This window comes from Falco rusticolus, chromosome 3 (assembly GCF_015220075.1).
Source record: "Falco rusticolus isolate bFalRus1 chromosome 3, bFalRus1.pri, whole genome shotgun sequence".
NCBI lineage: Eukaryota > Metazoa > Chordata > Aves > Falconiformes > Falconidae > Falco > Falco rusticolus.
Window position 1 is genome coordinate 106,597,554 of NC_051189.1, and position 26,408 is coordinate 106,623,961.

The window sequence follows — 26,408 nt, forward strand, 5'->3', positions numbered from 1 at the left end:
GGGGAATGGCGGGGGGGCGGCCAGGGCGGGCGGGCCCGGGCTCGGCGAGCTGGGCCCCTGCTGTGTTCCTTTCCCGCCTGGGCCCGCGGTGCGTGTGGCAGCGAGCCTCCCCCGCGGCCGCGCCGCCTCAGGCCGCCCCCCACCAGCGCCGAGCCCGCTCTCGTTAAGCTGAGGAGAGGCCGAGCCCGCGCTCCTGTGTTTAAGCCGATGTAAATACAAGCGCTTTTCCTCTTACGGGATTGCTTTATTTTCCATGCTAGCGTTTTCGTTTTACGCAAAGGTGGCCTGTCACAAACGCTTTGTTTTCTGGCTGTTTCTGTGTGGCCTGTAACACTTAAATGACCCGTAGATACTTAAAAGCCTGGGTTCCCGTTACAATGTAATGTGAATATAAACAGTAAGCACAGTAATACATTTATCTTCACATAAACGTTGTCTATACTGAAACTTTAAAATCGGTATCCTCATGTAAAATCAGCATTTTTGTATTTATTCGATATTTGATCTAGTCTTTTTGTATTGTTCAAATAATTTCCGTTGTCTTAATGCAATGGGCAGTGTGAGTGCAGCGGCCTCAGGCGGGTCTTGTCAGGGGAATTGGGACCTATTGGGGATATTCTGGGCCCTGAGCTGAGGAGCAGAAATGGATTTAGCTTGCAACAATCCTTTTAGGTTTGTTTTTTTTTGCTTGTGTGTTGTTTGGTTTTGGTTGGTGGTTGTTGGCTTTTTTTTAAATAGGCTCACTTGTAGTTTTTAAACCTTTTGCACGCTACAAGACAGAACAACAAGGCAAATAGATCCCCTCTTTTCACATCATACAGTGAATAATCATTACGTGTAGAACTTCCATAGCTATAGAACTTACAGACTGCTTGGATGTCAAATCCTTGACTTCAAAGGCTTTAATAGCTGTGATTCCAGTCTGTTCTATTAGAGCCAATAGGGAAAACCTTGATTTAATGGATTTAGGATTTCTGCCTGGTAAATACCTTCAGTTAGGGTAAATGTTTAGACAGAAAGATAGTAAGGCTTGAGAAGGGTCTGAAGCATGTGAAGGTGCTAACAATATAGATATAAATTTAATCATATAAAGGAGAAAACTTGAAAAAAGGGGGATGTTTGTTGAAACAGTTTGGAAGTATTGTTTTATTTTCTAGGACAGGACAAGCTGTTACTAAAGATGGAAGTTACTATGGGGGCAAGTTTGTCAAAGGAGAAATCATAGGGAATGGATTTCAATACTGGACATGAACAGGTGATCCTGTAACTATTACATTCCTTTAAAAAATAATATCCATATCCCCTTTTGATATATAAATACATATCATAAGCAGCCAGACTGGTTTAGTCCAAGTTGTCAGACTTCCATGATATTTATTGAAGAGTTATAGTTTTCATATTTTCTTGTTGCCCTCTCTGGGTTAACCTTCAGTCATCTCAGAAAGTTAATCAAATGCATTAATGGTAGAAACCAGAAACATGTATCACCAATTTTTTATAACAGTCTCAGTCCTTCAAAGATGCTCATATATGCAGAGTTGTGCTCATGTGAAGTGCTTCACAAGATCAAGCCAAAGATGTTAAAGGATTTAAAGAATTTGAATAAACAATCCCTTATGGAGAGGTGTCTCATGCATGATTTGCCAGGGGAACGTTTCAGTGAATTCACTCTCTTCTAACATCCTGAGCAGAAAGAAGTTCTTCGATTAAAGATCTGTCCCAGTAAGTTGCTCCAGAAAATAATTTTTCCTCTTTCTCTTTATTCCTGTACAGCTAAGTCAGTGACTTCACCTAAGCCCTTTAGTCAACAATCTGTAAGGCTGACAGAAAATAAAGAGTTACCACCTGAAATACAGTGTATCACAGAAAAAAGGGTAAATACTTGACAGAAAAATAGTTGTGTGTCATTCTAAGTTCACATACATCAGGACATTCACATTACAGTACTTCTGTAATTTTTTCTTCTGTAAGTTTTTCAGGCTTTGACACAGAAGATTTGAATGAGTACATGCCATCAAAAAGCTGTTAGGGTGACTACGAAATTCAAGTACTACCTCTGTATGTTCCTTAACCATAAAAGAACACAGAATAAATCTTTTCTTTTTAACAAATCACTGTCTTTTTAAAGACCAGGAGGATTATGATTCATTAGTTTTAAAATAAAGACTGAATGAGCACGTTTGTAGTCTTCAATAGACAGCAATAATAAAAAAGTAGTTGTTAATTACAAACTTACAGGCTTTAGAATGTCTTCGATTTGTGCTTTACAAGTGAAATACCACTTATTGGTGAACTTCAAATATGTTTATTTCTGTGTTTAACTTTCTCATCTATTTGGTTCAAGGGAACACTTATTTCTGGTCAGTTTGTGTTTGGAAAGCTCCACGCATGAAGTCTTGAAACATAAAGATGGTGGGAAATACAAAGGAGAGTTCTGTGGAATGAGAGAAGGTAAATTAGACTCTTTGAGTAAGCTCTGTTTAAAATTTGCTCTGTCAAGACTGAACAGGCCTGTTTAAGCTGCATAAATACAATTATTTAATGATTTCATTTTTCAAAGATGGCTTTGGTTTACTGAAAGCTGGGAAACTAAGCTCTTGTTCTCACTTTATGTTGACTTAATCTGTGAGAATTAGTTTCTGCTTCAAAAATAAGCTATAAAATGCTGAGTTATGTTTGAGTAAGTATTTAGAAATAGTAATGTTTAGTGAAATTTAGAGATGGGGAAAAAAACTGTTACTGGCTAGGCTATAATCTACAAACAAAAAGGCCATACTGATGTTAAGATGCAGAAAACAGCTGGCACTGCTGCGATTGTACGAATAGTTTAGTAACATAGCATGGGAAATGGAATGGTTGCCTTATTAGTTTTCAAACAGAATGAATTGTTAATCAGGAAACATTTTATGTCCAGCTTTCTTTACTTCTAGTCACTTTTTCATATTGAGGAAGTAAGTACATTTTAAATTATGCTTAAATGAAAAAGGGTACAGGTGAATTCTAGGACTCCCATACTTTGGCCAGATACAAATATGGTACGGCTTGGTTGACTGAATTTGTAACATTTGCATCATATGAGAATTTGATACTCTTAACAGCCTATGTGCATTGATTGGCTACAGCCTTGGAAACAACTGAAATGAGTTTTTGAGGGCTCCTGAATGTTGAAGTAATACTGTTCTGGTTTTCGTTCGGAGTCAGTCTAGCAGGACTGAAACAATTGGGATCTTGCATGTATTTATGACAGAGTTTAGGTACAGTTACTCAGGTTTGTAAAGAATTTCTTAATTGACTCAAATGTAACCAATGTAGTAGTATCCCTGTCAAGCTCCATGTTGTGGTATTTGCACTGGAGTCAGGTTACTCAGTGGTGCTAGTGCTTGCAGTAGCACTGAATAGTAAGATCTTTGGAGCACCAGTTTCATTGTGCATGCAGTCAGTTTCCTGTTCTGGTTTTACTGTAGACATTCATCCTGTATAAAAACTATGCGCATGGGGTTTGGTGGTATTATTTATTTGTTGATGTTTCCTCATGTTTGGAGTTTACTGTGCATAGTACCCATGACTCTGATTTTATTGAAGGTAGATAACATTCTGCTAACTTAAGCCATCTGTAATTTGGAAATAAATTCAGAAGGCTCTGACTGAAAAGTTGCTGAGTACTTACCAGAAATGGTCAGGCTCACAATGAATGAATGAATAAACAAGATTTTAATTTGCAGCTTGTTGCGGGGTCTATAATTCCCTTTCTCCCTGAGGAAGGGTTGGAATGCTGTTTTTAGAGAACTGAACTGTACCATTTCACTGGTCACTTAAAGTTCAGGGAAAGGACTGTAAGAGTGTGGAGAAGATTTGACTGCCACTGGTTATTGTTATTGGCTCACTTTCTCTGAAAGTCTGGTGTACCAGGTCACCAAATCTGTTTTCCTTTAAGAATTTCCTATTTGTTTTTCACTGTTTTAGGAATGAGGACAATTATGAAGGAGCCTGGATTCTAGACGAGTGTCAAGGTCATGGAATATTGCCTTGTGCTGCTGGAACAGTATATGAGGTATATTAAAAAAGACTCATGAGAAACTGTGCTGATTTGTTTGAATAAGCTCAAAGGATCGTGGTAGAGGATGCTTCAGGCAGATAAACGTGAAAGGCCTGTGTTTAGAACTAGTACTGTTAATTCATTTAACAAATTTAGTCCCCATTTTTAATTGAGTGACAGGAGATTTCAAATTTGATTTACTTAGGGTTTTTTTTACTACATTATAATAGTCTTTTATATAGTTGAACTTCAATTTCAGTTTGACTTTTCTTGGATATGTAGTCTTCCTGATAGTTTTATTGTGATTATTATTTGGAGTATTCCTTATTTGTAAAACAGGAGTAAACATAGTGATTTGGGGGTGGAGGGAAATGTATGTGTATGTATTTATAAGCACATACAAATACTCGTACTCACTGACACCTACTTCAAGGTAGCAAGATCAGGGAATGTATTTTCAGTATGAACTAAACAGCAGGATAAGATGTGGTGTAGATTATTTTCCAGTAATTCAGTGAGATGACCTTGAGGCCTGGGACATAAGGACCAAATGTTGTAGCGTGTAAATGAATTACTGCATTGCAAATCAAGAACAGGGTTCTGTCATTGCAGTCACAGTATTTGAGGGTTAAAAAAGAATATCTGAAACTTGTTACTGAAATTTTGAGTAACAAAGTCAGGTCTAATCTGTGCTTGTCTTGGGATTTTTTTTTATTTTTTAATTTTATTTGACATCGTTTCGCTGGTAAGTGTTTGGAGAGAGATATCCTTTGAAGAAGTGGCATTTTATGCTTTGGTAGTAACTTCAGAACTTGAAAACAGTAACTTTTAATTGTTGCATACATATTAAGAATTGGAACAGGCACTACATAAACTATTTCATTACCCAGGTATAACGAAGTTCAGAAATTTAATACTGGTTTAATTGTTTAAGTCTCTTTTGCTTTCTGACTTTGATCCTCATTCAGTTTACTTTGTTGTTGAAAAGAAGGGGTCTCCCTAGGTTTAGTGGAAATTCATGGTATGTTTTCAGGGAAGCTAAAAATTACAGGGAAGACTATTCAATATAACTTTACTACCTTTCTCTAGCCAACTGACATTTTTTCCTGTGGACATGAAATCACAACCAAAAGTCTACCGAATACTGTTTATGTAGTTAAAATAGATCATAAGGCACTTAGGTATCTTGTGGTTTGGTCTGCTATTGATATATACATAAGCAGATATGTTGGCTTTTCAGTTAAGGGTTTGGTTCTTATTTTGCACCTGTCAACACCCCCAGATTTCTTTTAAATATACGTTAAAAGATATTAGTTAAATCTGTTAATCTAAACTTAATTATTGAATACAGTTTAAAAATCTTTATGTATTGTTCCATGAATATAGGAAAGTTGGGAATTAAAATCAGTAGGACAAGATAATAAATACTTGTTAGATAAAGAAGCAGATGACAAAAATACGTACAAGTGCTGTTGTGCATTTGTTTTATTATAACCTATACACTGTTAAATACAAACGGTGTTGTTATAATAGCTTCTCACTTTGTGAGACATTGAAGACAGGGTATTTTATGCATATAGATGTGCGCATGGGTGCACACACAGTTTTGTGCCACTGGGTGTCTCTCTAGCATCTGTTTTGAGACTGAACTAGTAAATTCTTCAGGCTTACACTTCCTCAGTACCTCGTCTGCCTCTGTCTGGTTGTAAGCATTTAGTACTATATTTAAGTTTGCACTGGATATGTGCTCAAAAGTGAGGAGATACTTTGGCCAAAAAAACAATCTTGACAGTACTGACAACAGTATCTTGTCAATTGACTTAGTGTTTATATTATGCAGAAAATAGGACAACCACATAATGCAAGTGTTCACCCAGCATACTGCTTTCAAATTATATAACTTAACATGAAACAACAAAAGCATATAAATACATTTTTTTCAGGCGAAATGATAGGTAACAGTTCTTTAACTTGTTACCATAGAATTATGAAAGGGGTAACCAGCCTTCTGGAAAGGGTCTAAGTACCTGTGACCTCCACCTTACAGGTGAATGATTTAGTTGTGTGTTTCTGCAGTTTTAATCTCTCTGAGCATGCTGCTTGTGGAGCCATTCCCCTGAGCGGTGGTAGAATAAGTATTATTCTCCTTTCCATCTTTCTGCCCCAAACGCTGCCTCAGATCTTAAGTTTTCTGTGGCTCTGTCATTCTCTGTCAAAATTGATAGTGTGCCTGGTCACTTCTTCCATTTCAGATTTGAAAGCTGACAATAATATACTTTGAGAATAATAATCATGAACTGAATGGTTATAGAATTTTCAATACTGCTCGTTTTTTTCAGTAGCCAGTCCTGACGCAGTACAAGTAACTGGTGGAATCTACCACCTGCTTTAATGATCTGTTGTTGTCAATGAAGACTTGAAAAAACAATGTGATCCAGTTAACCACTGGGTTTCTGTGCACAGTATTCATTGTTTGTGCCAGTACGTTCCCAACAGATACGGTAGTAGATCAGTATACACTGAAGTCCAACAAAACTCAAGGCACAGTTCCAGCAAAACATGAGCCTACATAATATGGAAGTAAACAGGAAATATGTGAAAACTAATTAGAGGATTTATGTATGGGCAGCACAGGGGACAGGAACCCAGTCATAACACAAATGGTAAGAATTGGTTCAGTGCCCAAAAAAGGGCAAGCTACTAAGAAACTCAAATTAAGGATCTGGAAATTCTGTCACTTTGTCTACATTAACTTCTGCAGTTTTGGAGTTTGTTTTGGATAGGCAGATATCTCTGTGAATATCAAACTTTATTGCTGATCAGTTAGTGTGCCCATACCTTGTACAAATAGTTTTATGCTTGTAAACTGTGTGTAACTGTAGGGATTTTGAAAAAATCTGATACTTTTTTTTCCCCTTTACTGAAGAAGTACCTTGGACATACTGAAGTAATCTGCTAGAATAAAAAGAACATGGGCAAATATTTTGAGCTCTAGGGTATTCTAGCATTGCTTCTGTGTGGTATAGAATGGATTGAATAATGCTGAATTTGTCTGTTTTTCCTCTTTAGTTTTGATTGTAATGATGTCAGGGCTAGATTTTTAGATCAATCTTTTGTGAGTGATAAATTTTTAGTAAGTGGATGCTGTCAGTTAATAGCATATTGTAGTTCGTAACCCTTCAGAGATTCAGGTCGATTAAATGTCCAGTAAACAAGCAATAATTATAACTATATCAACAGAGGACTCCAATAATAACAAACAACTCTGATTTATCTACTGCTTAACTATAAAATTGGTTTCACATTGGGTAAAAATGTTGTCAAGAGATGCAAGATAGAAACTATAACTGAACACTAGGGAACGCATAACAAAACCAAGCCCCTGAAAGCTGCTGATTTTAAAAAAATTAAGTAAATAAGCCACCCAGTGAGCTATGGTGGCCTGTCTGGTTTTCCTGCATTTGTATGTGCACACATTTGAGAATGAAAGAAAACAACTACATGTACGTGAAAGGTTAATGAGGTAAAACATTCATTTTCTTCATGAAAGTGTTTCCTTTCTGTGATTTCTCATTTCTGGCAGCTGCGTAAGTCCCAGTAAGCAGATGCTGTGTTCCATTCTGTCCCTGTTGCTACTTCTTTGTGTGTTTTGGCTGTGTGTAGTTTGTCTTCTTTCCCAGAGGAAGGCCTGCTGTTTGATACACCTGTTAACCACACTAAACAGGTGGCAAGCCTTATGGGCTTTTTCACCTGCAGGCTTTTGTTCCCCTGCCCCCCCTCCCCCCGAATCCATTTGAGTTACCTCTTTGGAAAAGTCATAGTTTCAGTTCCGATGTAAATTATTTAAGGCACTGGAATTTCAGTTGCTCAGAATTATACTGCATACTAGTGGATAATATGAAATTCGAAGATACAATAAATCTTGATTATGATTATAATTACAATTACAGTAACCATATAAAAATATAAAACTATTGCTGATATAAAGGCCATGAAAAGCCTCCACACTAGAATGTTGAGTGCTCTTATTTTAATTGCTTGTGGATAGGACCACTAACTAATGCATCACTCATAGCTCTAGTAATTTTTAGAAGTTAGCTGAGTCCCAGTAGTGGCCTGGAAGTGGGCTGAACATGTTTCTGAGTGCATAATCTGTATAATTAATTGCTTTTTGAGTGTTTTTTAGTGATCTTTAGCTGGTACATAGTTCTAATGCTTGATAATAAGATGTGACAAGAAGAAAGTGGGAAGATGTAATTAGCAGTCTTCATGTAAGAATAAAGACCAGTAATGGGGGGCGGGGGGAGCAAAACAAAACCAAAACCCCACCAAACTACTATTTCTAGTTTATCTAGGTTTTTTCATAGTATACAGCACTTTACACTGAGGATTTGTTGAAAATCTTGTGTTCTGGTAGCCTACCTGTCTTGCTAAAGAGAAACATTGTTGAATGCTTTCTTGACTCCGCATAACAGAGAAATCATCAGGGCTTCCCTTGTTAACCTTCACTTTAGTAGACACGATAATGAAAGGCCTTCAGAGAAGGATAAAGTAAGGTTTTGATAAAAACTGTCAGACCAGAAATAAACCCATAAAAAACCTGATTGAGGAATCTTGAGTTTAAAATTGGTGCTAATGTACCTGCGGAATTTAAGGTTTTGGTCTTATTCTGAAGTTCATGCTGATTTGAGAATAAGGTGGTCTGTCAGATCACACACACTCCTATATAAAAACTGTCAGCAAGACATTATTCTCTAATATATCTTGATTTAAAATTATAATAATATTTTTATATTTATTTCTGTATTAAAGGATCAAAAGTATTGAAGAGTTGTCTTCTGTGTATATTAAGCCAGTGTATTTTCTTTTATTGAAACTATTTGAGTATCAATAACTTCTTGAAATGTTATGTATTTTGCATATATGTATGCTAAAACTTTTTGCAGTTTGAGGGGGAAATAAAACCTTGTGTATCTTTTGACATAAACTGATTTACATTTGAGGTTATAGTTCTTGGAACAGACATAGATTCTCCCAAGTTCCAAAACCAGGCCACGTAGCATGAACTATCTGAACATATTCAGCCAGGTAAGGAGTCCAGGATATGCTGGAGTAACTCCGTGTATTTAAATATAGATATGCTTTCTAAATTAATGTCAGGTGAGGCTGTATGCTATAATGCCAAAGATTTTTATAACGGAAAGCATTCAGTCATTATTCGAATCTGTTAAGTAGTTTTAACATGATGTTTAGGATCAGGTCCATGCAAATAAGTTTGATGAATAGTTGAAACCAAATAATGAAAATGATTGATAAAAGCCTGAATTAGAGCATGTGGTAATCATACACTGTTAAGAGGTAGGCAAGTTGAGTATAGAGGCAGGCAAGTTTGAATTTGAAATAAACAGAATTAATTGCAATGAAAAGTGCAATAGCCACTAATTGAAAAATGGAAACCTCATCAGTTAACTGAAAATTGCTTCCTGAAATTAAAAAAGAAGTGGTAAGTACTTATGACGCATTTACAACATCTTTTTCTATATTCATAAACAGATGTCTTTGAACACCTTGCCCTGCTACACAGTGTTGGGGGTAACTAACATTTAAAATGTTCATTCCTGAATAAAAATTGTCAAAATCTATATCCATCAAAATTAGTCTTTGAAGGTCTTGCTTAGAAAGAGACTACCCTAAGTAAAGCTACATGTGAATTTCTGTAGTTAATTTACTGCTGTTTAGTTGTTTTCTTAGAACTACTTGTTTCAAAGTTGTCACCCATGATGAATAAATTCCTAACATCTCAGGTTTTTTAAACACAGAATGAGTCATGCTAACCTATTTAAGTAGGCTATTGCAGAAATGAATTAATATGATAATATGACCTTGTGAAATTATTACTGTTCGTGTACTAAATGTTCTTATTTATTACCCGTAACATTTAATTGTGGTTTTAATAAATTCCATATAAACACATTTACTTTAGAATCAATCCACAACTACATTATGCAGTTACCAGAATAAATTCCTTATTGCTGATTCTTAGCATAGGAAGATTTGTGTGGCTGATACCTAGCTGATGATAAACAACTTTGCCTTCATCAGTTAGTGTTCTTAATGAACTTCTTTATTGCTGTTCTGGTCCCTGTTAGTAGACTGCAGCGTCTACTGCACTGTATGTCTCTGAATCACAGAAAATACAGGACCTTACTAAAACTCAAGGATTTTGTTTTGTTTAAAGCAGGATTTCTTGGTCTAGTTTAAAACCAAAATCAAACACAAACAAAAAAACGCCACAGCATAATACAAGCCATCACTGGAAGCTTGTAGCTTTTTCTTTTTCTCCATTTCCTGCTCCCCTTTGTTTGTGTACTAACTGGTAGCTCTTTTTCTGGAGGCCCCTATGTCACTCTGGTTGTTCACGCCTTTGTTTCTCTGCATAAATGTGTGATGTATAGATAGTGCTTATGTGGACGTCAGCATTTCCAAACCTTGCATGTGTTGCATTGCTAAGCAACTTTTAGCAACACTTATCTCTCGTCCTTATGCCATCTGGAAAAGAGGATTAGACAAGGAAATGTGCCAGGGAGAGACAAAGACACATCTAAGAAAGAGGTGGCTTAATTACTTAAGAGAATGAGTGACATTAATAGTAGGCAATCATCAAAATTGATTGAAGGCAAGTACAATGCCTTTACAGGTAGTGATAATGAACCACTGAGAAAGGTTGCATATTTTATATCCTCTGTCCTTTTTCCTTCCTTGGAGGAAGCAACACACAGCTGAATCCTATTGCATGTTTACGTACAACAGTGCAAGATGAAGGCCTTAATGATTTCAGTACATAATTTAGATACAATTCCAATTACGGTGAGTTTTTTCCAGTTATGTACATTCAGGAGCATTACTAGCTGACTACTATTTTAAAGGTCTTTTCCACTAGGCAGACAAGATTGTGAAAATGCCAGCGGAGCCTGAAGCTTGTGTACATTAGTTACCGAGAACAATGCTACGATTGGGATAACTGCCAAAGATAGCATCCTGTGCCTTAAAGTGATGGAAGGAATAGACCAACACAGGTAGTATCAGAAGCCTATTTCCAAAGAACGGCCTGTCTTCGCTTTTATCTTCTAGCTTGCATCTGTAATTGCTAAAGGTGTAAACAAAGTGCGAGAACTTCAGCTGCTAAATCCACCTGGAGTTTCAACTGGGTTTACACATATTTTAGAATTATAGTAGCACTTCATTTGGTACCTCTGCTGTTATCACACAAAAAGCCAGATACCCAACTTAACTGAAGAATTATCACTTTAGATTTGAAATATTCTTATTCTCTAGTTCCTTAAGTACTCTTAATATTGACAGAATGTTGTCCAGTACCTAAACAGGATTTAATATGGTGTAAAACAAGTGGTGTTTGTTGCTGAGTTATTTTACTTCCCATACCTGGACTTGTGACTATACTTTGACCATTGTCTGGTCATTTTCTTACCAGTTTCAACTCTAAACTTTTTCAATACAATGGGAAGAATTCAGACTTAACTTTCAGTGCCAGCTCTGTGCGTCAAGATGCTCTTTTACATGTATCTTGGAATAAATGTACATACTGCTATATACAATACTGTACTTTCTTGCGTCTGAAACTAAAACCAGTGTTCCCGATTGTGACCTTCCCAGTCCTGCCAGGAAATACTATGAAATGTCTGACAAATTTTCCTGTCCTCTAATACAGGACCACAAAGAGGTCTATCAACTTAGCTATTGGTTAACGTTAGTAAAATTCTGGCTGTGAACTAGTGATCTCAAGATTATGCTATATTGAGTAGGAAAGGGTACACTAGAAAAACTGCATGTTCATCATGACGTAATACTAAATTGCGTGATTACGTGTGCAAGTTTAACATAGCCAGGAACTTTAATTGGTTCATACCAAAGCTTCTGTGGTATTTGGCTTTGCAGCCTTAGGAATCTTTGAACTTTTATGTAAAGGGTATCTCTTGGGTGAAATGCAGTCCAGATTTAAATAACAAGCTTTTTGGAATTGAGTTTGGTACACTATTTCACTTTTCACAATCTTTAAAAAGCAAAATAATGTGTGATTCTGTATGTGACAAAGCAGTTATTCATTCTTGCCATGTAATTTAATGCGGTGTAATATATGAACTGAAAGACCTCACATAATAGTATCCCACAGTAACAAACCTTGGGCAAGAAATGTTTGATTCTCCCCCCTTTCCTCTTTAGAGGAATGCCACATAATCCTCGGTTGTTGTGTGGTCTCCTATTCAACTTTTCACACAAATGTTGGAAGGGTATTTATAAAAAGCCTTGAGGACCACCCACTTTGCTATTGAAAATTGGCTGAAATAATCCCTTCTTTATAATTTAGCTGTGGTGTTGTTGAAATTTAAAATCCGTGTGTATTTCTGTTTAAAGGGGCAGTGGAGAAATGACGTATTCAATGAACGGGGTGCTATAGTTAATTGTTCTGGTGACATCTGTGATGGACTGTGGATCAATGGCTACCCTGCTGGTACGTACATTCATTATGCTCTCCAGTTATTAACAAGTCTTTGACATAATGCTTTGCTTGTCCCTCTTTTGATTAATATGATCTGACTGTAATGTTTAGCATCCTCTGAGTACTCAGTTTTCCTAGAATGCATAGTTCTATGGAGTGAGGGGGATAGCTATTTGACTGAGACCTCTCCTGAAGGGAGAGAGCTGTTCATTCAAATTAAATGCAGAACTACAGTGAGGTATTGAATGTTCTTGTAATGGATTTTTATTCTTGCGATGAGGGAGAGTTTGGGGGGTTTAATAATGTGGATTTTTAATTTTAAAGTGAAAGTATTTTTGAATTAAAATGTTGGAAAGAGAGCAAAAGAAACAAACTGTGTGTGCATGCACGGTATGCGTGCATATAAGAGAGTAATCCCAGTTAGTTTAAATCATGTCATTAGAAATAGTAAAGAATTGCTCAGCAGGTTATAATTTGTTAAGCACAGAGCAGAAATGCATCCCATCATAATGCAAAGATATAGACCTAGTGGCTTAATAGAAAGCTTTTCTAATCCAATTGACTTCTGCATGAGGGGACTATTTACACAGAGCATAGTAATTCCAGCTTGAGTGCAGCTGGTCAAGAGATGCTCTTGAGTAAATTTTTGCAGTGCCTCACTCAGATATGAATGTATCGCCTCAAAGGAAATTATCCAAAAAACTTGAAATATAGCATATATGGATGTACTTTTGGTGTCAAGCAGCAAAGCATATGGAATGGAACTCAGAAGAACAGATCTGTGCAGCAGCCCATCTTAAGAATAGTTGCTTGTCAGAATCTCTGCTGTAGGCTGTTAACATTCAAAAAATGAAATATTTCATAAAAAAATCGGAATAATATAATTCACCTGACTGATTTATTTCTATCTTTAGTATTAGGCATACTTGTAACACTAGGTCAGATTTTCTGAATCCAGAATGAAAATGTTTATTTTTACAAGAGTTTCCTGTAAAGGAGTAAGTTTTTGTAGGTTTCATAAGTCTCACAGTAAAGTGCTTCTTTAATCCAGTCAAAGTTGATAGTAATCAAAATTCATAGCTGTGTTCAAACCCTATAAAATGTTGTGATGGTCTGTTTCATGATTAGTTAGCAGATGTTAACTTTAACAGGCCTTTTTTTCTGGCACTGTAAGCTGAACAATAACGAATTGAATAGGTCTTGAAGAAATCGCTACACAATCATGGAAGTATTCTCTTCAGATTACTATAAGGATATATTTGAAGAGAGGAAATTTGTTCCACTCCTGTTCATTGGGTGCTTAGAAGACTTAATTTTCCCTTTTCTCAGCAATGCAATCATTTACATTTTGTATTAAAGAAAGCATGATATTCCTGTTTATTGCTAAAACTTAATTGTGTTTTATATCTTTCTAAAATGCATTTTTGTTGAAGTCAAGGTTACTCACAGAACTTCAGTTTAAAGTAAATGTCTAGATAAGTATTTCAGGCAGAACGATAGCTTGGCTTTTATGAAGAAACAGCCTTCATTAAAAGGAATGAATATAGATCTTCTTTCTGTCCTTCTGGGAAGACAGGTTCAAGTTAATGTCATGATTGTCCAAGCCAAGTACAAATAATGTTGTCTGCTCTGTCTTTGTGAGACATTTACCTTCACAAGGATCAGAGACTCTGGATATCTTGGGCAGTGTTTTAACTGTACGTTTTTTGCTGGTTTTCTGTTGGAATTTTGCAATAAATTTATCTGCTGAAGCATCAATGATTTTTATCTATATAACCAAACTGTGTAGTTGAGCTGCATTTGTATTACTATACCTTGAACAGATGATTGCTGCTGATTTTAGAGTAGCTATGTAAGGAGAGAGTCAAGATCATAATTATTTCCTTCCCTTTCTCCTGTTCCCTGGGAAAAAAAAAAAAAAGAGAGAATAATTTTTACAGGTGTTTAATGCCAGAACCTGTGTTCTGAGTCCGTTCTTAAATAAGCAGCATAAAGATAAAATTATGAGAAAAAAAGATTTATTCTTCATGGGTTTTTCACTCTGAATAATATTTTGACTGAAGTAACTTTTAATGCTGTATTAGGTTTACGTGGCAAGGTTTTGGTAATTGGGGAGCTGCTTGGGTGGCCCCTGTCAGAAGAGGCCAGGAGCTGCCCTGTGCTGGACACAGCTGGTTCCAGCTGGCTCTGCAGCAGACCCACTGCTGGCCAAAGCTATGCCCATCAGCAAAGCTTTTAAAAAAACATATTTAAGAAAGGATAAAACACTGCACAACAGTGAGAAGCTGGTGTGTGTGTGTGTATGTAGAAACAATCCTGTGGAGACTGAGGTGAGTGAAAGAGGAGCGGGGAGGAGGAGGAGGTTCACCAGGTGTTGAAACAGATATTTCTCTTGCAGCTTATGGAAGCTTTGGAAGAAGCCATGGTGGAGCAGGTGTTTGTGTGCAGCTCGTGAAGAGGACCACATCAGAACAGACATTTATGCTGCAGCCCATGGAAAGCCCAGGCAGAAGCAGGTGCTCCCGACAGGAGCTGTGCCTTGTGGAGGACCAGTACTTGAGCAGGGGAAAAATGTGAGGAGGAAGGAGCAGCAGAGAGGGACTGTTATGGACTGACTGCAACCCCTCCATTCTTCCTCCCTCTGCATCACTCAGGGGGAAGGTAGAGGAATTGAGAATGAAGGAGTGAGGCTGAGGCTGGGGAAAAAGAGCATAAGATGGGGGAGAAAGATACTGTTTTCATTTATCTTATATTCTCACTTTCCAGGCCTATCTTAATTTGCAATAAATAATTTTCCCTGAGGCCCATGGTAGTAATCAGTAAACAGTCTCCCTGTCTTAATCTTGATCCATGAACCATTTCATCTTACTTTCTTCCCACTGTCCTGTTGAGGAGAGGGAGCTAGAGTGTAGTTGGGTAGGCATCTGGCAGCCAGCCATGGTCAACCCACCACAAATGCTATGAAAGGTTAAGAAATAAAGCAGCAATGGATCATTCCATTCAATCAATTCTGATTTGATTGAGATTTTCTTTCAGCTGAGTCATAACTTTAATATTTCTTCTTAATTTAACCCTTAATTGTGGTCATCAGCCATTTACTTTCCTGCATTTAATGCTGCTGCCCAAAGCGGAGAGTTCTGTTCCCTTTTTGAGTAAAAGTACAGTAAGAGTGTTTTATACTGTGACTTAAATCTTTAGCTGAACTTGTAGCATTGCGACACAGTAACAGTAAAAGGTGGTGAATATATAGTTGTGACATGCTAACTATTTATTTATTGTTCTTTTGATGATCAGCTGTGAGTAGTCATGGTGTGGAGATCTGGGCTAGCATCAGAAACCACCAAATCCCATGAAATTCTGCTACCGACTTAGTTGAGGTAATTGAAGAAACAGAGGAAAACAGTTAACTGCCATGTACGTAGTGTGGGGAAGAGCCAATTTCATTATGTATTTCCCTTGATTAATATGTATATGGAGTAATCTAAAACTGTGTAGTTAGTTTGCCAGCTACGTAAATTACAGCAAATGTGCAAGTACTATACCCTAAAAAGCGTAACAAATACCTTTTTTAGATGCTGAGGTGTTTTTGTGGTAGTCAAATACACTTTTATAATGTAATAGTCAGCCTTTAAGAGTGCCAGTTGTTCACTGCCATTCCCTGCCTCCAGCTGGTGGCTTCTGACTATTCAAGGAAAGATTCTCTAATCAAGGAAATACACCAAACTCTGTCTTCAAAAATAGGACCATAAAAATCATCCTTCTAAATACAGATTTGCAGTCCTAAATTAATAATTGATTTCTGAAATTTTGATCAATCCACTGAAGTCTTTGGAAACTGCTGAATGTGTTAGTATGTCTAAGAAACCAAGAACCTTTAAATCTCACTGAAATTTGTTTCAAAAATCTCACCCAATATTTGGGTTCTCAATCTATTTTTATAGCAATGATTTTTTTCTTTTTTTCCCTGTCAAGAATAATACCTGATGTTGGATTTGTAAATACTCAACAAAAATTATTTGAGGTACAGTACCAGATGAAATAGAATCTACAGGGAAATATTTATTTGAAGCTGTACAACTCGATTCTTTTTTTATTAGGGAAGTCACTGCTTTAAGTTTGTGCAGCCTTTGACAGAACTTGGAAAACACAAGGAGCAACTAAATGAATTACACATCCCTATTTGTCAGCTGTATCTCCAGTTTGATGAAATCTAATAGACTTAAGTTGTTGGAGAGGTAGTTCTCAATATTATGTTTAATGTGTGTTTTCTGCTTTATACCCAGCTGTAAATTGAATATATTGAGTACCTAATGGCTGTCATGGTAAATTTATTCTTATATTTGGACTTAATTAAGATTTAAAAACCTATCAGCACAAACAAACAAAAATGTCCACACTATTTTCTTTCACTGGATTTGAGTGTATAAGCTATCTTTTGACATACATTGCATCTGGAAACTGGGAACTGAAATGTGCTGTTTCTGTCGTTAGCAATTCTGGATTTGCACTGGCTGATTTACCAATCCCTAAGGGAGATAGAGCCAGAATCTGGATTTGACACCCTATATGGAGCAGGAGATGCTTTGAGCAACCAGCATGGTAAGTAAAGATAATGGATTAGTTGACTGCTCAGCTTTTTAGTTAACTCAAAAATGAAAAAGTATCCTTGCATAGCAGTAAAATAACTTGAGTGTATAAGAAACTGCCTTAGCAATGCAAACAAGCAGTTCTTAACGGATTCTTTCTTAGCACAGTGCCAAATTTCTCACAATAAATAGAAACAAAATAATTTTGTGACATCGATTCCATTTTAGAAGAGAAGTTATCTCTTGCTGGATTTCTTTTCAATTATTTTAATCAGGCAAAACATACTGGTGTGCAATAAGATCAACAGAGTTCAAGTAATAATTTCTAGTCTTAATTAATTTACCAAGAATGAAATAGGGCCCAAAATTTTAATCTGTAGTCCATATATATATGGATATATAATATCCATATTATATCCTTCAGTAATGTTCAGAAATACTATGGTACTTCACATACTTGTAGTAACTGCTTTGACTGCATGTGAAACTGGTCCCATAAATACCACAGTTGCAGTATCTTCAGTTGTGGGAGTGCTAGTTTCAGGAAAAATCAGAAATATCCAGCCACGTAGGCTTTTACGTCCATGCAAGAGCCATTGTACGTTGATGTAAAATACTCAAGTATATGATGTGGACAGAAATTTGTGACGCTTTCCTGACTTAATAGTCTCCTGTTTCCTGTTGTGTCTGATTTGTAGTTCTTGGTGAATGAACAGCCAGCAAGTTTTAACATGCGTGAATTACTTGGATGCTGGAGTAACAAGTTCTGGTACTGCCAGTCCAAGCAGCAAGAGGTTAAGGGTCAAAAAACGTACTTCAGAAACACTCAAGACCTGATTTGACTTTTGTTTCTATTTGGCTTATTATATTCTATCTAAAGGTGGTAAATTTGAGTTTTGTTTGTTTATGTTGCAATATTTGAAACATTGGAATTGACAAAGCCTTACTCTGTATCCATAACACTAGCAGATCTAACGCTTTCTCTTGATCCCCGCATTGCAACAAAGAAGTTTTAAGAAAAAAACACAAAATACTCCTGGCCATGTAATAAAATCACACGTGTCTGTGACTGATTTGACTGTTCAAATTTGATGCTTCTGAGGAGGCTCTTCGTTGACCACTTGGTAGTTTGGACTACTTTGTAAAATTCGTGAAAAACAAGCAGTTGCTTTTGCAATCCATGTGCAAATCCTGTGTGTGACTCATGCAGTTTAATCAATTAGAAACAAAATATCTTGTGACTCTCTGGATGGGGTACCATATGTTGCAACAGAAAAAGAACACTTTGGAGGAGGCAGTTGAGATGGCATTGCAGAGAAAACGTAGATGTGTTTTGCTTTAAATATTAGGGCTTCAAAACAAAACCCAGTAATTCTTTAACAGTTCACTGAGCTAAAGATAGTTTTGGGGATTCAAGGCATCCTGTAATTACAGGCAGTCAACCTAGTTTTCTAGTCTTACAGTGTCCCTACTTGGGTATGCATGTTTGTGTGCGTGTGGACGTGTACTTGTGCTAGTTGATTCATTTTGCTGTGCCCTTTAGGAGGACAGTATAATATATGTACAAATGATTGCTTTATTTTCCACCATTTCAAAACATTCCTGTGTCCTGTAAAAAGATGGAACAACAAAGTGACCGTGCAACAGTAAGAGGTACGTTCATCCTAGCCATCCCTGTCTCCCGCTCCCACCCTTATTTTGGTTTACACTGGCATGCATAATTTGCAAAAGATTACTAGTTCACGCAGTTCTATTTTGTCCTTTTTTCAGTTGTTTTGTAGGCTCACCAAAAAAATGAAAAATTTAACACCTAAAAATATGAAAGGTATCCCAAATTTGCCAATATTAAACAAATACATCCTCTCCTTTCAGATGGCTTATTCCAAGGACATTTCATTACCAGATCTTGGGGTCACACATAAAAAATAATACTCTTCCTTTTGTGGGACAGTGGAACAGAGGACTGGCTGTAGAGTTCTTGCACGGTATTTCCAGATGTCATCCTTCCACAAAAATCCTAATCCAGATCAGGCAGATGCTTCATTCCTGTTGCGCTTTGTAAGTGAGAATAGTAGTAGTAGTATTACTCTATATTCTCTACTAAGGCAATGGAGATAAATTTCTGTGTGTTTTAAAACTTGAAATCTTTCATACAATTATATATTTAAGTAATCAGCCTTCTATTAAAGGGAGAAGGATTATAAACTGAGATGCTTTTGATCACATATGAGGTCAGAGGAAGCAAATGTGCACCTTTGGGACTTGGTATTTTTCATATTTTTTGACTTATTCACAGGTCAAGTTTGCCCAAAACAACGTGCCTGTTTGTGGAGGTCCCTTAATGTGACCATTCCTTCAGCAGGACTTCATGGCCTACAGAATTCCAGTCTTATTCTTGCATATCCCTTAACTACAATTGCTTTCTGTACTTCGGGTTCAGTGATTAGACAACATCAGCTGCAGCAGAGTATGAGGACCCCACTACTCTATTGTCTGAATTGTATTTAAGAGTACAGTGGTTTCATGCTGCTGGGATTTTGAAGAATTAGGCTTTTATTTTTGAATTTTTACATTGAGTTTCTAAGGGCTGTGTTGAGGTCGTGTCCAGAGTGATTTCTTCATAAGATAGCATTGTTTTTCTGAGTGTTCATGGCAGACAAATAGCGGGACTTTTCAGAGTTAACTAATGATCATTGATTTCAGTGAATGAGTTGTGTGTTTGGTCAGGGACATTGGAATAATTGGGACTGAAAGGCGAACTAGATGAAGTGAGGCAGGGGGGGTAGAAAGAGTGGGGAAAGATGCCTAGCAGACTAGAAGAAAGGTGGGAAGAAAGAAAAGGGGGGGGGGGGGGAAAGAGGGAAACTAAGAACCCTTGATGAGCTATTGAAAGATTCTCTTCTTTGGCCATTGCTCTACTAACTTCTCTTCTGATTCTTCTTATCTCTGCTTTTGGAGAGAAATGTTGTCTAACTCGGTATCTTAGGAATAACTTCTGCTGATGGGTAAATGAGGAGATCCTTGAGGCTTTTGTGCATCTCTGCCTATAGTATGGATATAATCATGCACTGGTGGAGAGTTATCCAGTCTTTATTCAGTATGGATGAACTGTCAGTGAAAGAGTTCCAAGACGTTTTGTTGTTAAGTAATAATGTATGTGTAGCCATTGTTTAAATGTGGATGTTATTCCATATTTGAATACATGATAAGGTCCACGCCCATAAAAGGTGAATTACATGTAATTTGACTGGAAAGCCTCTTTAGTTGCTGTTTAGTAGCATACTTCTCATGCTTACAAATTAATTCCTAGTAGTCCCATGGTATTGGCCCAGCAAGTAAGCTTAGTATCAATGCAGCTCTTTGGGGTTTTTGTTTTGTTTTTTACTACTAGTGATGTATTTTTACAACATTTTTTGTTGTGGTATTTATTATTTTCCAAGACTCTTTTTAAAAAAGAGAATAATGACTACTTATAAGTAGGGTTAGATATATTACTAAATGGACTCAGAGTAGCAATGTTATCTCGGTTATTTCAGTTTGCTACACTAAAGCAATGCGTGCATGTTGAAGAATGTTCTCCATATCCTTGAAGTTATTACAAGACATCACAGTGTAATAAAGAAATTTCTAGGCACTGATATCAGTGACATAATGTTGCTAGTTGTCCAGATTGTTGTAATCCCTCTGTTTTACATTTGCTTTGTATCGTCACATTTCTGCTGCATCAGCTAAAGTATTTTTCATATTTCTGGATTGAAGAAATTTATTATACTACATGTCTTAAATTTAGGGGAATTTACAAGACTGAGTAACAAGCTTTCAATTGAAACCAGGGCTAGGAGTGTAGGAAGCTTTTGTATTAAGCCATCCCAAATGTATTGCTGGTTTGTTGTTTAGAAGATTGGAGCTGTAAAATGTTCAAGTTTTGGCTCCTATTGTTTTTAGGTCACAAGTACTTAGCCTTAAGTATTCTGACATCTAATTCAAGCTTGTCACTATTTGATACTTTTTCTTCCTTCACCCACTAGCTCCACTGTGTTCCACTAAAAGTGTATCCAATAATAAACTTTCAAAAAAATATCACAGTGGATGAATGGATTGCTGCCTTATTTTACCATTGTAAGTATTCAACTGATAACTTTGGATTTTAATAAGGAGCAAAACACTCTTAGGTGAAGTAGTAACTGATAATTGTAGTTGGTCATGTAAGCAGAAAGATCCAGTTCAGGTAGACGTACATTAAAATTACTGGCTAAGCAGTATACAAGACAAAGAAGACTAGATATCCGAGACTGGAGCTCACGGAATTGTAGGCAGTTTGTTTAATAAAAAAAAGTAATCAAGAACAGCTACTCTTCACATCATCATGACATAGCTCTGAGCTAACAAAAAGTTGACTGTATGTCTAAATTTAATCACATAATAAATGCTATAATGGATTAAAATGGTGTATGTAACTAAATAGTCTGAGGGGAAAAAATATTTTTTGACGCTCCATGTCTAAAATGTTTTGTTTATAATAGTACTGAAGTTTTCTTTATGGCCTTGATGATTCAGGTGAATACCTATTAATCTGTAACAGAAATAACTTGAGCATAAATATTTTGGGATTGTCCTTTTATTGGCAGTGCTCAATTTGATTAATTGGAGTTTTAGATTCATCAGTAGCGAGAAGGTTTATGTGATGAGAAAGTTTATCATTTACAGGAATTTATACATTGCAACTTCAAAAAAGGGGAGGGTAAACATGATGATTTATCTTTGGAGCATGCAGGAGGGCCAAGCCAAACCTGCATCTTTTCATATTTAGTTGGACATGTTATAATGTAAGGATTCAGAGTTTTATACCTGCTAAAGCAGGGTGCCTGGGAAGAATGTCCTGTTTTCTCCTCGCTATTTCTTAATGCAAGAAGCTCTTTTTAGACTATTTGACAAAAGTGAATGTGTAACTTAATTCAGGAACAACATCAGATGACACACAGGCTGTCATATGTTAGTTAAAAAAAATAATTGTTACCATAACAACTGACTCACTACTTGTATTTCCAAGAGAGAGTATCTTAAAAGAAAATGTAATAGGTCAGTCACATGCATGTGACTAGTGTTTTTGGTGATAAAAGCATGAACTATTTTTTCATGGGTGGCAAGAATGATTTGGCTTGGGTTTGTTTTTTTTCTTCTTCCTCAAGTAAGGAAGATCGTGTTTCTTAGATGTTCATGTCTCGGACTGGAAACAGCAGTGAGTAAGTATGTTTAAAAACAAAAGAAAAATTGCCAGCCATGAATACTCAAATTTCTAATCATATTGGGGAATACTCTGTTTGGACAGCTGACCAGACAGAATCTATATTAAACAATACAATAACAACGCTATTGTGTGCCATTATGGTGTTGGGTTTTTTTTGTAGACTTAGTGATGTGAGTTTTTTTAAACTTGAAGACTCAGAACAGTCTATATTTTGATTCATTGTTGAGGACCTGATTCCACTCGTGTTTGAAGTCAGTAGGAATTTTACCTTTGACATTTGTGTTTGCATGATCAAGCCTTAACATGATTCATTTTGTATTTTGTGTCAGCTTCTCTGAGCTAACTTCAAAGCCCGGTTCCCCATCCATGTTTCCTACTTCTCTGCTGAAGCCCTCAGTGCTAAAACTCTTGACATCATCAATAGAGGTAGCCTGAGGATCATCAAATACTTCTTTGAAGACTTGTTAGTAATTTCCACTACAGACAAATATTCTGCTGAAAAAAAGGTTTTGACTCTACCTCCTCTTTCCTGCAGGCAGTGATAAAGAATTTCTGCAAAATCAGATTATTTTTAATCTGGCATTTTGTATGTTCTCCTGGGTGGGGGCAAAGGGAAACTGCAGCTATAATTAGGTTTCTCCTATATTTTATTATTTAGTTTTACTCTTATTTGGCCTGTGTTTCAGCTAGCAGTTTCTGCTGCTTTTAAGTAATAGATATTTATTGTAATTTTGATAATTTTATCAGGAATTTTATGTGAACACATCACTCTAGTGATTACCATATTTCAAAAGTAAAGAAGCCTGACTTCACATATGACATGGGAAAAGTAATATTAGATTTTTGTACTCATACAAGTTAGTCATCTAAGGAGAAATAATTTTTCATTAGTAACAATATATAAATTTAGCATCTTGAACTGTCTACAGTAACTGTATTTTCTTAACAGTTTCTATTTAGCTGTCTTAAAGCCTGAAAAGACATTTATTTGTGTTTAGTAATGAGAACCTGTTAGAGCCCACAGTTGGGCATTTCTTTGATGTACGTGCAGCCTTTCCAGAGAATGACTGCTTCCCATTTATTTCTCAGCGCCATAAGGCAGTTGCTTGAAAGAACAAATTAGTCTTAGTGTATGTGAGTTCTGTGAATTTAAACGTACACGTTAATTCCCCTGAGACAAGCGTCAGGACAAGAGACCCAATATAATTACATAGCCAGAGCACACTGTCTCATGGTTGTTTGTGGTATCTCAAGAGATCTCTGTTGTACTTGATGGAACAAATGTGGTTATATAGTACTTCACTGTTAGTCTCATGAGATTTTGAAGTATTGCTAGTAACAGAATTGCAGCATCCGCTTTTTCCACCGCAGTTGCTTAAAGTGACACTGTTTAGGTTTATAAGTCCACAGATTGAGCAATCTTAATATTTTAAAAGTAATAGGGGAAGTCTGCATTCTAAATATCTACGTGCATTTTAAATCTACTGCTCAAATAATAATGAAAAGATTATTTTAAAGGATCTAAAAGAAAGATGTTGACTGTTTCTTCAGCTGCCTCTTTAGCAGCTGGAATAAAATGTTAATAATGCTCATCCCAGGTCTTTGTTGCATTGCCATGGTTTTATATGAACATTTTAAAAAAATATAAATTGGTATCAGAAGCACCGTTATAGGTACCTACAGAAATTGCTGTGTTTATTTTGAGTCTATTTGCTGTATATGCACAGTAATCTTTACAAATTTGAAGGATCCTTTACGTAAGAACAGTATGTACACATTTTTTAAAAAGTAATATTAGAAGGGAAAAGTTAGAGCATGTTTGACAAGAACAGGTATGAGGGTCCACTGACTTTGCTGCTGTATGTACATACAACTGTATGTAATCAGAGACTAGAACCAAGTTTCACGAGCCCCATACAGGTGTCTCTAATATCATCCCTTTCTTTTATGTATTGAGGATGTTTTGTAGCTTTTATTTGCTCTCTTTTCTCACTTCTCATGGACCTCTCCCTCTGCTGGAAGAACGTGTCATTTCCAGATGTTAAAACAATTATTGTGTATGTCCCTTAAAGTAGGAATAGATATAAAAACTATCACCACGACCCATTGTTATTTTTTGTCTATGAGGAGGAAAAAGACCAGTGAGTGAACCTGCTTTATTGACAGGTGACCTAACAGGTGATGAAAGGGAACAAAAAATACTGGGAACTTGAGTTGACCAACCTTGGGGAAAAAATCAGTTAAAAACAAACCCATGGTCACCTAAACTTTTTTTTTTATAAACCCATGTGAAACTTTAGAGTAATAATTTTGTCAAGGTTCCATAATTCCAAGATTTCAGTAAGTCATGTGAATGTGGGTTCATAAAATCTGATCTCAAAGACTGTCATCTGGCATGCAGGTACGTTTCTGTTGCTGTTTCAGTGCAACAGGGTGAGCTCTTTCACTGAATGTTAGATACACAGTCACAAAAGAGTGTCATTTGTGTTGTAGATTTTAGGTTTTTCTTGCTGGACCATCTTTACAATTTTTGCTGGACTGTGCCTCCTGCAGCATTTTCCAGTATTGAACAGAGTTCGCTGTGCAAGGATTGTATGTTTTTGAGGAATGAGTTACATTGCAGTCAAGCTCAGATGTATTGACTTCTCAATCTTGGTTTAGCAAAGCCTTTCATAAACCATCTAAGATGTTTTAAAGGCAATAAGATTTAAGCATATTTTTACACATTCTGCATCTGGTAGCTTGTGCATGAAGAACCAGTGCACGCAGTAGTTGAGGCATTCTGCATGAATACAGGAAGTTCAGGGTTCAGTGTAAGTTAACCTTTGCTGTAACACCTGAAGCTACTCTGATCACTATGGAGTACCTTAATTATTTCTGTCTCTAACCATTTTTTCCATTGGTGGTAATGTCTGGATAATGACAGCTCGGGCACTGAGAGAGTTAGCACTTCTTTGCATTGCATGGTTCACCCTTACCCTCACACCTCCTCCCCAATCCCGCCCACTTTTCCATAACAATTTTGCGGTTCTCATCTGTGGTTTTTGTAATGTTAATATTAATGAAAATATTCATTAAAATAAATATGCTATAATATTAGGAAATCTTTGGGGGAAGGAAGAGAAGTCCCGTTTGTACTAGAATGTGTATAAATGTTGGTAACTTGGCTCACCTTTTAGACAAATGTTAGTATACTGGCAGCCTTACAGAAATATATATAAAAAGAAGTAATTATGAAAAATAGCTTACAGTACTGTTTTGAAATAGTAGCTAAATCAGTTTGTTAGATTCCTCTCTATAATCTCTAGTACATCTATAATCTCATTTCACAACAACAGGGCAACAAAGTGATGATTAACATGTTTGCTGATTTTGCAATTAGAAACCTTGGGCTAGTCCTAAACATGCTGATTCTATTAGGCTTGTAAGGAGTGCTGGAGATGTTGCACTAATTGTGCTAAAAGGGGTCCCAGCATGTGTCAAGCACATCCACGTTAACTCAATTTAATAAGGCATCGCTTTGGAGTTAAAATCTAACTGTACAAGTCTCTTACCGGCTTTGCTTTACTGCAACTTCTATAGCGTATGATATGTCTCCCAGGTAATTATGTTATATTGAGAGTTGTTAGTTATTTTTTTAAAAAAGATAAATTATTGAGTGGGAAAAGGAATTAAACTTCCATGTCAAAGTTCTTACTTTGTCAACAAAACCCACAAAGGACAACCTAAATAAAATTTTAGACTTACCAGGTTTTTATTTTTACTTGAAGATGCTTCTTGCTGATGTCTGTATTTCTATGTTCTCATAAAATACAACATTTTGTTTTAGTACTTTTAATGATCAGGATTTCTTTGCTTTCATCTGTTCTGCTTGTATATCCAGTCTAAATGAAACAAAGCTTTGGTCCCAAGCATTATGAAAAATATATATTTAAAAAAAAAAATAAAAAATTGTCCCCTGGTAGCTACACAGAAGTAGAAGCCACTTCTGAAAATATAGATGTGATGTAGTGATGACCT

General features: G+C 36.4%; 1 long non-coding RNA gene across 1 annotated transcript in view; it reads left to right on the forward strand.

The window, feature by feature from the left end:
• Nucleotides 1-18: 18 nt before the first annotated feature.
• The window catches only part of LOC119145208, a 186,538-nt gene continuing 160,148 nt past the window's right edge, over nucleotides 19-26,408 (forward strand). Inside the window, exons 1-6 of the long non-coding RNA XR_005103340.1 lie at nucleotides 19-1,722; nucleotides 2,345-2,451; nucleotides 3,964-4,051; nucleotides 10,963-11,112; nucleotides 12,470-12,566; nucleotides 14,953-18,793. This is a non-coding gene — a long non-coding RNA (uncharacterized LOC119145208). The remainder of the gene's footprint in view (nucleotides 1,723-2,344; nucleotides 2,452-3,963; nucleotides 4,052-10,962; nucleotides 11,113-12,469; nucleotides 12,567-14,952; nucleotides 18,794-26,408) is intronic.